Here is a 13,456-nt window from a genome sequence, read left to right as displayed (position 1 = left end):
AGAAAAGAAACTTATGGACTTGGAGAACAGACTTTTGGTTGCCAAGAGGGGGGAGTGGGATGACTGGAATTAATAGATGAAAACTATTGCATTTGGAGTGGATAAGTAATAAGATCCTGCTGTATAGCACAGGGAACTACATCTATTCACTTTTGTTGGAACATGATGGATGATATTGTGAGAGAAAGAATGTATATCTATGTGTGACTGGGTCACTTTGCTGTACAGTAGGAACTGACAGAATACTGTAAACCAACTATAATAAAAAATTTTAAAAATCTTTAAAATTTTTTTTAAAAATCAGGGGAGTTCCCATCGTGGCTCAGCAGTTAACAAACCCTATTAGGATCTATGAGGATGCAGGTTTGATTCCTGGCCTTGCTCAGTGGGTTTAGGATCTGACATTGCCTGGAGCTGTGGTGTAGGTTGCAGATGCAGCTCAGATCTGGTGTTGCTGTGGCTCTGGTGTAGGTTGGCGGCTAGGGCTCCAATTTGACCCCTAGCCTGGGAAACTCCATATGCCACGGGTGTGGCCCTAAAAGACAAAGAGACAGAAAAAATTAAAAATAAAGTGATAACAGGAAAAAAAACCACTAATCTTATTCGTGAAGGCTCACCCTTATGACCTAAACACCTTCCAAAGGCCCAGTCTCCTAATACTATTATCTTGGGGGGTTATGATTTCAATATATGAATTTTGTGGGAAAAAAATGACCTAGCAAGGTCATTTATCTATTTTTAGTCAGGTTATTTGGGGTTTTTTTGTTGGGTTGTTTTTTTGTTGTTGTTTTTTGTTTGTTTTTGTTTTTGTTTTCTGCTATTGAGTTAGAGAGTTCCTAATATATATTGACTATTAGCCACCTATCTTATATATGATTTAGAATTTTTTTCTCCATTCTCTATATGGCCTTTTCATTTTGTTCCTTGGGAGAAACTTTTGAGTTTGTTGTTATTTAACTTGTCTATTTTTACTTTTGTTGCCTGTGCTTTGCTTTCACAAAGAATAACTTTACCATGTATTCTTAGTTGCCATTTCTGCCCCCCTTCGACCCCCAACAATATCTTACTCACTCTTGGCCTGGAATTTTCTGTTGAGAAATCCACTTGTAGCTTTATGGAAATTCCTTTGTGTGTGGCAAGTCCCTTTTCCTTTGCTGCATTCCCATTTTTCTTTGTCTTTGACTTTTGATAATTTGAGGCTAATGCATTTGAGATTATCTTCTTTGGGTTGATCTTGCCTGGATGAGGGACTGCTTCTGGCATCACAGTTAAATGTAGTTGAAGCTGATCACATGCCTACTACTGGGTCTTCAGGGTGACCTGTAGTTGACTGGCTTTTGCCAGTCTTGGGCAAGCACAGATCATGTCTAATTTCTTGGTAGGTGTGGCTGACTCCAGGACTCTGCTCACTAGGGATAATGCTGGAAAAATGGTACGCATGGTCTGCAGACAGAGGGACTGTTACTAGGTTTGTGGACAGGGTGGCTCCTGCCAGGTCTCTGCAAGAGCTCCCACTGGGTCACCAAACAGGACCACTGCCAGACCATGCTAGGAAGGACTCTCTGACTGAGATCAGTAGTCTGTCTCCAGTGGCATGGACAGACATGTCTCCAACTCAGTTTTGGGGTAAATAAGACTGCACTAAGATTCAGCTGAGAGTTGCTGGAGCTGGGTCACAGGATGCTTCTGAGTCCATAGGTAGGGGTAAAGTGAGTGACCTGTTTCCCAAGGAAAAAGCAGGCATTAGTCCTCTTGAGACTTTTGGCAATGGTGCTGGTGACAGGCCAAATGGGGCTGGAACTGAGTCTACCAAAATACAGAGGTATTTATGCTTCTATAGCCAGGACCATGACCATAGAGCCTGCCACCTGGACATAAGCTTGCCTTCTCAAAACAACCCTCCTTGGTCTTGAACACAATCTGGATTTTGCAACCTTCTGTCAGGATTCTGAGTTCTCATAAGAGCACTTTAATCTGTGGATGACTACTAGATTATTGTGACTGTGGAGGGGAAAAAACCATGGTACTTCTTATACTGCTATTTTGCTTGTGTCACTCCCAAATTCTATTTTTTAAAAATGTTATTGGAGTATAGTTGACTTATAATATCATGTTAGCTTCAGAGATACAGCAAAGCAAATCAGTTATGCATCTTTTTCAGATTCTTTTCCCATATAGAATCACAAAGTATTGAGTAGATTCTCCTGTGTTATACAATACAGCCTTGTTATTTATCTAATTTTTATATAGTACTGTGTGTATGTTAATCCCAACTTTCTAATTTATCACTTCCCCCAGCATTTCCTCTTGGGTAACCATAAGTTTGGTTTCAAAAACTTTGAATCTGTTTTCTGTTTTGTGAATAAGTCTTTTTGTATAATTTTTATTAGATTGAATATATTAGTGACCTCATAAATATTTGTCTTTTTTCTGTCTGACTTCACTTAATTTCTAGGTCCATCCATGTTGCCGCAAATGTTATCATTTCATTATTTTTTATAGCTATTGTAAATAGTAATGCAATGAACATTGAAACACGTAGATCGTTTTGAATTAGAGTTTTGACTTTATATGTGCCCAGAAGTGGGACTGGTAGGTCATATGGCAGTTTCTATATGTAGTTTTTAAAGGAACCTCCATACTGTCATCCACAGTGGCTGTACCAATTTACATTCCTACCATCAGTGTAGGAGGGTTTCCTTTTCTCCATACCCTCTCCAGCATTTATTGTTTTGTAGAGTTTTTGTTGATGATCATTCTGACTGGTGTGAGGTGATAGCTCAGTGTGGTTTTGATTGGCATTCCTCTAATAATGAGTGATGTTGAGCATTTTTTTCATGTTCCTTTTTGGCTATCTGTCTTCTTTTAAGAAATGTCTGTTTAGATATTCTGACAATTTTTTGATTGGGTTTTTTTGTTTTGTGGTTATAAAGCTGCATGAGATGTTTGTATATTTTGGAGATTAATCCTTCATTGGTGGCTTCATTTGCAAAGGTTTGCTTTCATTCTGTGATTGGTCTTTTTGTCTTGTTTATGGCTTCCTTTGCTGTGCAAAGCTTTTAATTTCAATTTGGTCATATTCATTTATTTTTGTTTTTATTACCATTACTCTAGGAGGTGAATCTGAGAATATATTGCTGCAACTTATGTCAAAGTGTGTTCTACCTATGTTTTCCTCTAGAAGTTTTATAGTGTCTGACCTTACATTCAGATTTTTTAACTCATTTTGAGTTATTTTTGTGTGTGGTGTTAGAGAGTGTTTTAATTTCATTCTTTTGCATTATAGTCCAGTTTTCCCAGCACCAATTATTGAAGGGACTGTCTTTTCTCCGTTGTATATTCTTGCCTCCTTTGTCATAGATTAGTTGACTGTAGGTGTGTGGGGTTAATTCTGGGCTTTCTATCCTGTTCCATTGATCTACACTTCTGTTTTTTTGTGCCAACACCATACTGTTTAGATTACTGTAGCATTGCAGTGTAGTCTGAGGTCAGGAACCTGATTCATCCATCTCCATGTTTTTTCTCAAAATTGCTTTGGCTATTTTTTGTTTCCATAAAAATTTCAAAATTTTGTATTCTAGTTCTGTGAAAAATTCCATTAGCAATTTGATAGAGATTGCACTGAATCTGTAGGTTGTCTTGGGTAGTATAGGCATTTTGACAATATTAATTCCTCCAATCCAAGAACATGGTATTTCTTTATAACTGTTTATGTCATAATTGACTTTCTTCATCAGTGTCTTAGAGTTTTTGGTGTACAGGACTTTTCACTCTTAGGGTAGGTTTATTCCTTGGGATTTTATTCTATTTAGGATTGTTTCCCTAATTTATCTTTGCGATTTTTTTTTTTAGTGCATAGTAGAGCAAGAAATTTCTGTGTGTTAATTTTGTATACTGCAATTTAAAAAAATTTATTAATGAGTTCTGGTAGTTCTCCGGTAGCATCTTTAGGATTTTCTATGTGTAGTATCATTTCTCTGCAAGCAGTTACAGTTTTACTTCTTCTTTTACAGTTTGTATTTCTTGTATTTTTCTTCTCTGATGAGCATGGCTAGGACTTCGAAAACTATATTTAATAGAAGTGGTGAGAGTGGGCATCCTTGTCTTGTTCTTAATCTTGGAGGAAATGCTTTCATGTTTTTACCATTGAGAATTATGTTAGTTGTGGGTTTGTCATATATGACCTTTATTATTTTGAGGTGGGTTCCTCTATTCCCACATTCTGGAGAGTTTTTATTCAAAAATCTTTGTTGAATTTTTATCCTCAAACAGTATCTCAAATATGGCCAAAAGGGATATTCAGAGAAGTTGAGGTTATATGGGATTTTGTTGATGATCCATGATTTTAAGGATAAGATGAGAGCTTTCCAGGTACTACATAGATAAAGAACATGAAAATAAAAGAGTAGAGGTGCAAACAGAGCAATAAGAATAATAAACTATATGAGATAAAAAGATTCTACGAGTGCTGATTTCTTGTAGTAAATGACATTAATAGACACAATGGTAGATAATTTACAAAAATTTCTGCAGTTTTTTTCTTCCCTATATCCATTTCTGTTTCAATGTGATTCTAGGGTGTCTCAGATGGTCTTGTAACTCACTTTGGTCAATAGCATTTTAAGAAAATGACCATATACATCAAAAACCTAGGTCTCTAACATAGTGCAACCATGTAGACAGAGCCATATCAATGCCAGTTGTCCCAGCTGAGACTCCAGTCAAGTGAGAAAATCCAGCTAAGGCCAGAAAACTGACCTCTTACTGAGCTTCAGAAGACAACAGACATTTTAGGGTGTCCCACTGAGCAAAAATGATCTCCTAGCTTAGTATGAACTGGAGATCCCCGTAATTGTGAGTTAAATAAATTGTTTTGTTTTCAGCCATTAAGCCTTATAATCATTGGTTTTATACTAATAAATGATTGATAAATTCACCATGGATATATTTTTGGCCAATTCAAAGCAAACAGTGGTGATAGGTTATGAATGTTAGATTGTAAGGAGGGTTGTTTTCTAGGTACTTCTTGGTGTGTGGACACCTCTGTCTATGTCTTAACCCCTAAAGAAATAAGCAGAAGAGCATATTGTAGGAGTCTTACTATGACCTCTTTGGAGTGTAATACTGATCCCTGTTGGTATAGTTTAAGAAAACCTATGTTATTGCTGATCTAATACAGTCAATGAAAAAGATTTGGCCGTTTCTATTCTTTGGTGTTAAAATAAACCCTCTTTATGAAATGGTATTAAAAATGTACTTTGCTGCTTTTAATATAAATTTTAATATAGCGCAATAAAACATTAACTCAGTACTTACAAATTCTGTCTTTTCTTGGGCCAAAGAAAGGTTATGCTATGACTGTATACAATGTTTAGTGTTCCTAGATGAACAAGCAAAGGTATATAGAATGTTTAAAAATTATACTTTTACAAAAGAGACTTAGAAATGAGTGAGAAATTTATGATTTTTCTAGGGTAGAAAGCATCAGCTGTATTCACATTTGTTAAATATAGCTCAATGATTTTGTGACATCAAGTGAAATATTCAGAAAGAGGGCCAGAGTTTATGAAAATACATCTATTCTTTTCCCCATACGCTGGATATTTTTAATACTATATACAGCAAACAACCCTCTCTCCTTTGCTGCTTCTACTTATTATTTCTATCTGTCAAACTGGGACTCTCTAGGGTCAGCTGGAAAAAATTACTTTAAAGAAAATGTTGCTTATAAACCTCAAGTTATATGTTGTATGCTCTGAAAGTTCCTTTATCACATTAAAATAAAGTTTTATTTAAAGCTGTTAAAGCATAATATTATAACAAATGCCTTGATTAATTTAAATATTAATTTATTAAAAATAACCTTTTAAATATTAATTTATTAAAAATAACCTTTTAAATGTATCTACATTAGTATAAAGTTATCTTAGTCAAATAACATATATAATTATGTTTAAATATGCTTTCTTATAATTTTATATAGAAGACAAAGTTGATGAAAATTCTCGTATTAACCTTGAAGAGACATTTGTGAACATGTTAATAAAAAACAACTATGAGATCTTATCTATTGTTATATGAATAACATGTCTTTGGATACATCATAGGATAAATGTAAGGAGAGTTGTAATATTTCAATCGTTAGTTTGCCAAGCTTGTCATAATTGTTCTATCCCCTGTTCACTTGTGCTTTGTCACAGGTCTCAGACAATAATTTATAATTCCTTAAGTGAAATTAGCATTTGGCCTTTGGTAGCCAAATTAAACTTTATTTAAAGTTACTTATTAATGCATATGTGAATATATTTGTATGTTTATATCTTGACATCTTTATACTAGTGTCTTGAATCCTTTCTGCTTCACATATCCAAGGTATGATTTTTAAAACTTGAATAATAAATTAAATGTTTTATACACACCTCCATGGGACCCAAGTCATTAAGCACATTAATTGTATCCAGCCTATATCAAAATTTTGCAAATGATAGTAAAGATTTATTTATACTATGTTTAATTAGAAAGATAATTTGGCATATTAACTTTATAATCTGCCTCATGTTACAAATCCAGTTTCCACAGTTGTTAGATACATCTTTGTGAAAAATAGTTTTTTATATATACTTAAATGATATAATTTTATAATTACTACTCTTTCCTTGTCATTATTTTATTTCCCATTTAAAACTATAACTTCTAAATAGGAATGCCTTGAGTTTTTGCACATTTTTAGGGCTGTATTTGTCCTGTGACTTTCCCACCTGACTTCATGCATTTTAGGCTTCATGCTTTTACGTGGTTACCTCAAGGGTTTGTATAAGGTTCTAATAGCGAATCTCAGAAAAATCACCTGTGCTTCTGGCACAAAGGGAAGAACCATTTTGAAATACACCAGAACATTATTTTTCTTAAAAAAGTAATCTGCCTTCAAGAGAAATTATTTAAGCAGAGCATAATCTATTTGATGTTACCAGAGCCTAGCTGACTTGGGGGATGAGAAATATTCAATTACAGTTTGTGCTGTTCCTTCAAAAAAAGGAAGGATAACACCCAATTCCAGCCCATTCTGTTCCACCTAAGGGAAGGAAGTGGGGTTGCTGAGATGCACATATCATGTTAAGAGTCCAAAAGCACAGGCTCGCTAAAAGACAAAAATTGAAGGAATATTACCAGTAGACCTACCATGCAAGGAAAATTAAAATAAGTTAGAGAGGGGGAAAATTATATAGAGCAGAAACTCAGATATACATAAAGAAAGGAAAAACATTAGAAAAAGATTAACTATGAGTAAGATAAATTTTTACTTTTCTTAATCTAACACATAGCAATTTAAAATAGTACGAGAAACATTGTACTCAACTACGTTGACACACATATACATACATCTATTTTTATATATATGTAAAATGAAATGAATGACAACCTAGAAAGTGGTATAGTGTTATCTGAAAGTGGAGTCGGTTTAATTTTAAATGTACAATTGCAAACTCTAGGTTGTACCACTAAAAAAGGTACAAAAAATAAGTTTAATATACTAAGTAAGAAAGTAGGATCACATAAAAAGTTCAAATTAAAAACAAAAGCCAAAAAATGGCAGACAAAAATAGAAACAAAAAGCTAGGGCAAAAGAATAAAATCTGGTAACAAATATGACAGATTTAAAAAAAATAATTTGGAAATGGTCTAAATGTAACAATGCTATAAGAATGGATAAAAAATATGAGCAACCCTATGTTTTCCACAAGAAACCCACTTTAAATATGCATATAGATTTAAAAATAAATGGATGGAGAAAGATATGCCTTGTAAACACTAATCAAAAGTAGGGATGACTATATTAATTTAAACACAGAAAGGAGTTCAGTGTAGAATATTATCAGGGATAAAGAGGGGCATTACATAATAAGAAAGGGGTCAACCATCCTTACAACCATCAGGACAGACCCTGTTCTGGAACTAACTGGGTCCTGGTCCCATTTGCTAGCAGGCCAACATAAGGTTCAAAACACTCTGAGCCTTGCAGTTAACTATGTCAGAAACTAGCCCCATCACACCTGCCCTGGGACTCCTGGAAGCTGAAACCAGACACTAGGATATAGCACTGCCTGCTAGTCTGCTAGCACTATCCCCAGGAACTGGCTTCACTCAAGAGTGGGCAAGCAACAAAGGTCTTCTGGAACCTGACTCCATCCATCAGTAACCCAGCATTAGCCCCAGGTCCCCCAGGATTCTGCATTCCACTGCCTTGTGATCCATACCCACAAACCAGAAGACAGGAGATTCTGCACAAGGAAAGACCTGACATCCAAATGGATTAGAAGCCAACCAAACATAACAGGCCCACCTAGAGAGCCCACCACAGAAAAACACACAAAACCTTCTTAGGGAGAAACCCTAGAGTGTATAGCTGTGGTGATGAGAGGGGAGTGTGCTGCTGGGATGCATAGGATGCCTCCTACTAAAGGCCACTTTTCCAAGGTCGTTAAATGTAGCCAACTACCATATATGTAAAAATAAAAACATCAAGTTAGGTAAAAAGAGGTAACAGAAGAACATGTTTCAAATGAAGAATTAAGTGAAGAGGAGACAGGCAATCTACTTTGGAAAGATAGTGATCATAAAGATGGTCAGGGACTTGGAAGAGAAATGGATGCACAAAGTTAGAAGTTTTTAAGAGAGTTAGAAAATATAAAGAAGAACCAAACAGAAATGAAGAATTCAATAAATGAAAAATACAATCTTGAATAGGAGAAAATATCTGCAAATTATAAACTTTAACAGGTTAATATCCAAAATATGTAAACAGCCCATGAAATGCAACATCGAAAAACAAACCCAGTTGAAACAAACATGGGCAGAAGACCTCAATACATATTTTCCAAGAAGACATACAGCTAGACAACATGCATGTAAACAGATGCTCAACATTGTTAATCATCAGAGAAGTGCAAATTAAAACCATGAGATATAAATACACACCTGTTGGAATGACTGTAATCAAAAAGACCACAAATAACAAATGTTGAGAAGGATGTAGAGAAAGGGGAACTCTCATTGACTGTTGGTGGGAATAGTAATTAATATAGCACTTGGGAAAACAGTATGGAGGCTTCTTAAAAAACCAAATATAGAACCACCCTATGACCCAGAAATTCCATGCCTGGGTATATATCCCAAAGAAACCAAACACTAATTTGAAAAGATAGACACTCTATTATTCACAGCGGCATTATTTGCAATTGGAAAGATATAGTATCAATCAATTGATGAATTGATAAGATGTGGTGTGTGTGTGTGTATATATATATATATATATATATATATATATATACATATGAAATATTATACAGCCATAAAAATGTGTATTTTTTCCATTTACAATAACATGGATGGACTTGGAGTGTATTATGCTAAGTGACATAAGTCGGAGAAAGATACATTATATTATGTGTATATGATACTAATTATATGTAGAAACTAAAAAAAAATGATTAATACAAAAAAATACACTCACTGATACAGAGAACAAACTAGTGGTTTCCAATGGAGAGAGGGAAGAGTAGAGGGGCAACATAGTGGTAGAGGATGAAGAACTACGAACTACTATGTATAAAACAAACTACAAGTTATATAGTACAACACAGGGAGTATAGCCAATATCTTATAGCAATTATAAGTGAAATATAACCAAAAATTGTGCATCATTATGTTGTACACCTAAAACTTATTTAATACTGTCATCAACAGTATGTTTATATGAAAGATAAAACAATTTTAAAAATAGTAAAGGTATCTATTTTCAAAGAAAACAAATAATTCTCAAAGTATATATGTGTATAACAATAGACTATCAAAACTGGTGAAGCTAACACTACGTAAACTACAGGAGATAAAGATGAGTCTACAATCACAGTTGGAGACTTTAATACTGCTCAGTATTTACCAGCTAACAGAATATCAGTAAGTATATAATTGAACTTAACCCTATCAATCAAATGGATATAATGAACATCTGTAGGCTATTTTATCCAATAACAGAATATTCTTTCTTCTCAAATTCACATGAACTATTCACCAAAATAAAGCACATTCTATGCTATAAAACACAACAAATTTAAAATATTAGATACAATGTCTGCTCTCAGATCATAACATAATTAAATTAGAAATCAATAACAGAAAAATAATGAGAATATCCCCATATGCTTGGAGATTACACAAATCTTTCTAAATAATACATATGTTAAAAAGAATTTGTAAGATAAATTGAATTTTAAATGAAAATGAAAACACAATTTATCAAAATTTGTAAGATGCAGCAAAAGCAGTGTTTGAAGGAGGAGTCTATAGCATTGGATGCATATATTGGAAAAGAAAGATCCAAAATCAGTAATCTCAGATCTAGCCTAAGGACAGTAGAAAAAAGAAGAGCAGAAGTTTCCACTGTGGCTCAGTGGTAACGAACCCGACTAGTATCCATAAGGATGTGAGTTCAACTCCTGGCCTCACTCAGTAGGATTTTTATCTGGCATTGCCATGAGCTATGGTGTAGGTCTCAGATGTGGCTCGGACTTGGTGTTGCTGTGGCTGTGGTGTGGGCCAGCAGCTGCCGCTATGATTAAACTTGTATCCTGGGAACTTCCATACACCACCAGTTTGGTCCTAAATAAATAAAAAAAAGAGCAAATGAAATTTAAAGTAAGTAGAAGACAATAATAAACATGAGAATAGAAATCAATGAAACCAAAAGCGAGAAATCAACAGAAAAAAAATCAACAAAAGCAAAAGCTGATTCTTTGTAAACATTAATAAAATAAATAAGCCTCTAGCCAGGCTACTTAAAAAGAGAACACATTAATATCAGAAATGAAGGAGGGGATGTTACTGTAGATCCCACTGTCATTACAATGATAATAAAAATACTATGAACAACTTTATTATTATTTTTTGCTTTCTAGGGCCACAGCCATGGCATGTGGAGGTTCCCAGGCTAGGAGTCTAATCAGAGCTACAGCTGCCAGTCTTCACCACAGCCACAGCAATGCCAGATCTGAGCCACATCTGGGACCTACACCACAGCTCATGGCAATGCTGGATCCTTAACCCACTAAGAAAGGTCAGGGAATGAACCCACAACTTCATGGTTCCTCGTCGGATTCTTTTCCACTGCACCAGGACGGGAACTCCATGAACAACTTTATGCCCACAAACTTGAACACCTAGATAAAATGGACCAATTCTTTGGAAGACAAATCTACACTCATTCAAGAAGAAATAAACTCAACAGGCTTATATCTACCAAAAAATTTGAATCAATAATTAACAACCCTCCAAGAAAAAGTTTCAAACTTAGATGAGTTCACTGGTGAATTTTACCAGAAATTTAAAGAATAAATTATACCAATTTTCTATAAACTTTTCCAAAATATAGAAGCAGAGGGAATATAATTTCTAATTCACCCAATAAGGCCATCATTGTCCTAATAACAAAAGCAGAAACTTTTTTTTTACGAGAAAATTATAGACCAATGTCTCAAAAACATATTCAAAAATTCCCAACAAAATATTAACAATATAAGCCAACAATATATATAAAGAATTATGCATCATGGCCAAATGTGATTTATTCTAGATGTCCACATCTGGAATGACATTTCAAAATAATCCATCACATCAACAATATAAAGAAAAAAGTCACATGATCATATAAATAATGCAGAAAAAGCATCTGATAAAATTCAACATTCATTCATGATAAAAATGCTTAGTAAACTAGGGATGGAAGAAAAATTCCACCTCTTAATTAAAGAAAATCTAAAACTACAGCTAAAATCATGCTTGATTTAAATCAAGAAAATCATGCTTCTCACTAAAATCAGGTAGAGGCAGGGATATCCCCCTCACCACTTTTTTCTCAGCACTGTGCTGGAAATCATAGGTAATGAAATGAAACAAGGAGAAATTAAAGGTGTATAGACTGAGAAGGAAGAAATAAAACTATTTTCTCAATACTTATCACTTGAAAGATATTCTGCAATTTCATAATTCCCCTTAGTGTGAGAGCTTTGTTTTCCTGCTCATTGCAGGATCCAGTATCATCAGAATCTAAAGTAGTAACATATTCACAGTGGGAGATTTATAATAAATGAGGAATAACTTAATCGATTAACAAACCCATTCTTGTTTAAAGATCATTTAAGAAATTCTCTGTTAACCAAAAAAAATGCTACTTCAAGCTGATATTATATTAAATTGCTTATGTTAAATAAACTTATTTGGACATGTACTCAATTCTTGAAATTACTCAATTACTCAATTCTTGAGGTTACTGCAAAAAAAAAATCACTGATTTGCACTTCATGCAAGATAATATTCCAGTTCATTGTTTTAAACAACTTGCAAATTATTAGCAGTAAATAATTTAAATGAAAATATAATTTAAGTTAAATGCCATAAAGTCTATAAGAAAAGTGTAAAACTTCTGGTATTAAAAATGAAAAAATGTATTCTATTACGAAAAATAATATAGGCTTTAAGATGTGGAAGAATTTAATAAGTGTAATGTTGGCTCCTGATAAATGAGTCAGTAATACAGAAAGTAATATTGGATAAGTACAGAAAAGAGTAGGGTGTAAAATTTAGGGAATAGTAGTTAATCAATCTGATTCTATAACTTGGGAGTGACTAATTTAGCAACCTTATGTGGGGCTAGTGTGAGTGGTTTATTTGAAGTGGCTGAAGTCAGTGATGGGAGCCTAGTGAGCAAAAATGCTCCTCAGAAGCTGTGAGGCAAGATATAGATTGGCTTTTAACTACATTAGTGGCCTATTAATGAAAACTAATAGACAATTTGCAGTAACAAATTAAATCAGCCAAACTTTTAAATTTATGAACAATTAATAAAGGAGGAGAAGCTACTGCAAACCTTGATGTTTTGGAACCTGATAGAAGATGTCATTTAAGAGAACTAACCAGGAGAAAGGTGAAAATCTATTTTGGTAGTGGTTGTTGGATTTAACTCTGGTTATGCTTGAGTTGGAGGAAGGAACGAATTTGATGCTAGGATATTTTGCACACCTCGGATTTCAAACAGACTTTTGCTGAAAATGCCAAATGATATTTGGACACATAGAATTTGACACTACTGCATCTATAATTTTATTTACTCACCTTTATTTCACAAATTGGATCTTTCCAGTATTTAGCCTCCTTTTTTTTCCCCATTTATGTTGACTCGGGATAAAGTGTGGTATTTGATATTTTAAACTTCTAAAATTAACCCATTTAATTGACATAATTTAACATCCTACTAACTTTAATTCTAATGAAGTACCTATAATTATACATTTAATATTTAGTAAATTTATACATATATAATGTATCATGTGAAAAACATTGAACAGGAATATTGTCTTCAAAAATCCGGTCTTAAAAAGAGCAGCACGTCCTGTACTTTATT

This window comes from Phacochoerus africanus, chromosome 10, assembly GCF_016906955.1.
Source record: "Phacochoerus africanus isolate WHEZ1 chromosome 10, ROS_Pafr_v1, whole genome shotgun sequence".
Taxonomy (NCBI): domain Eukaryota; kingdom Metazoa; phylum Chordata; class Mammalia; order Artiodactyla; family Suidae; genus Phacochoerus; species Phacochoerus africanus.
This window is presented reverse-complemented; position numbering follows the sequence as displayed.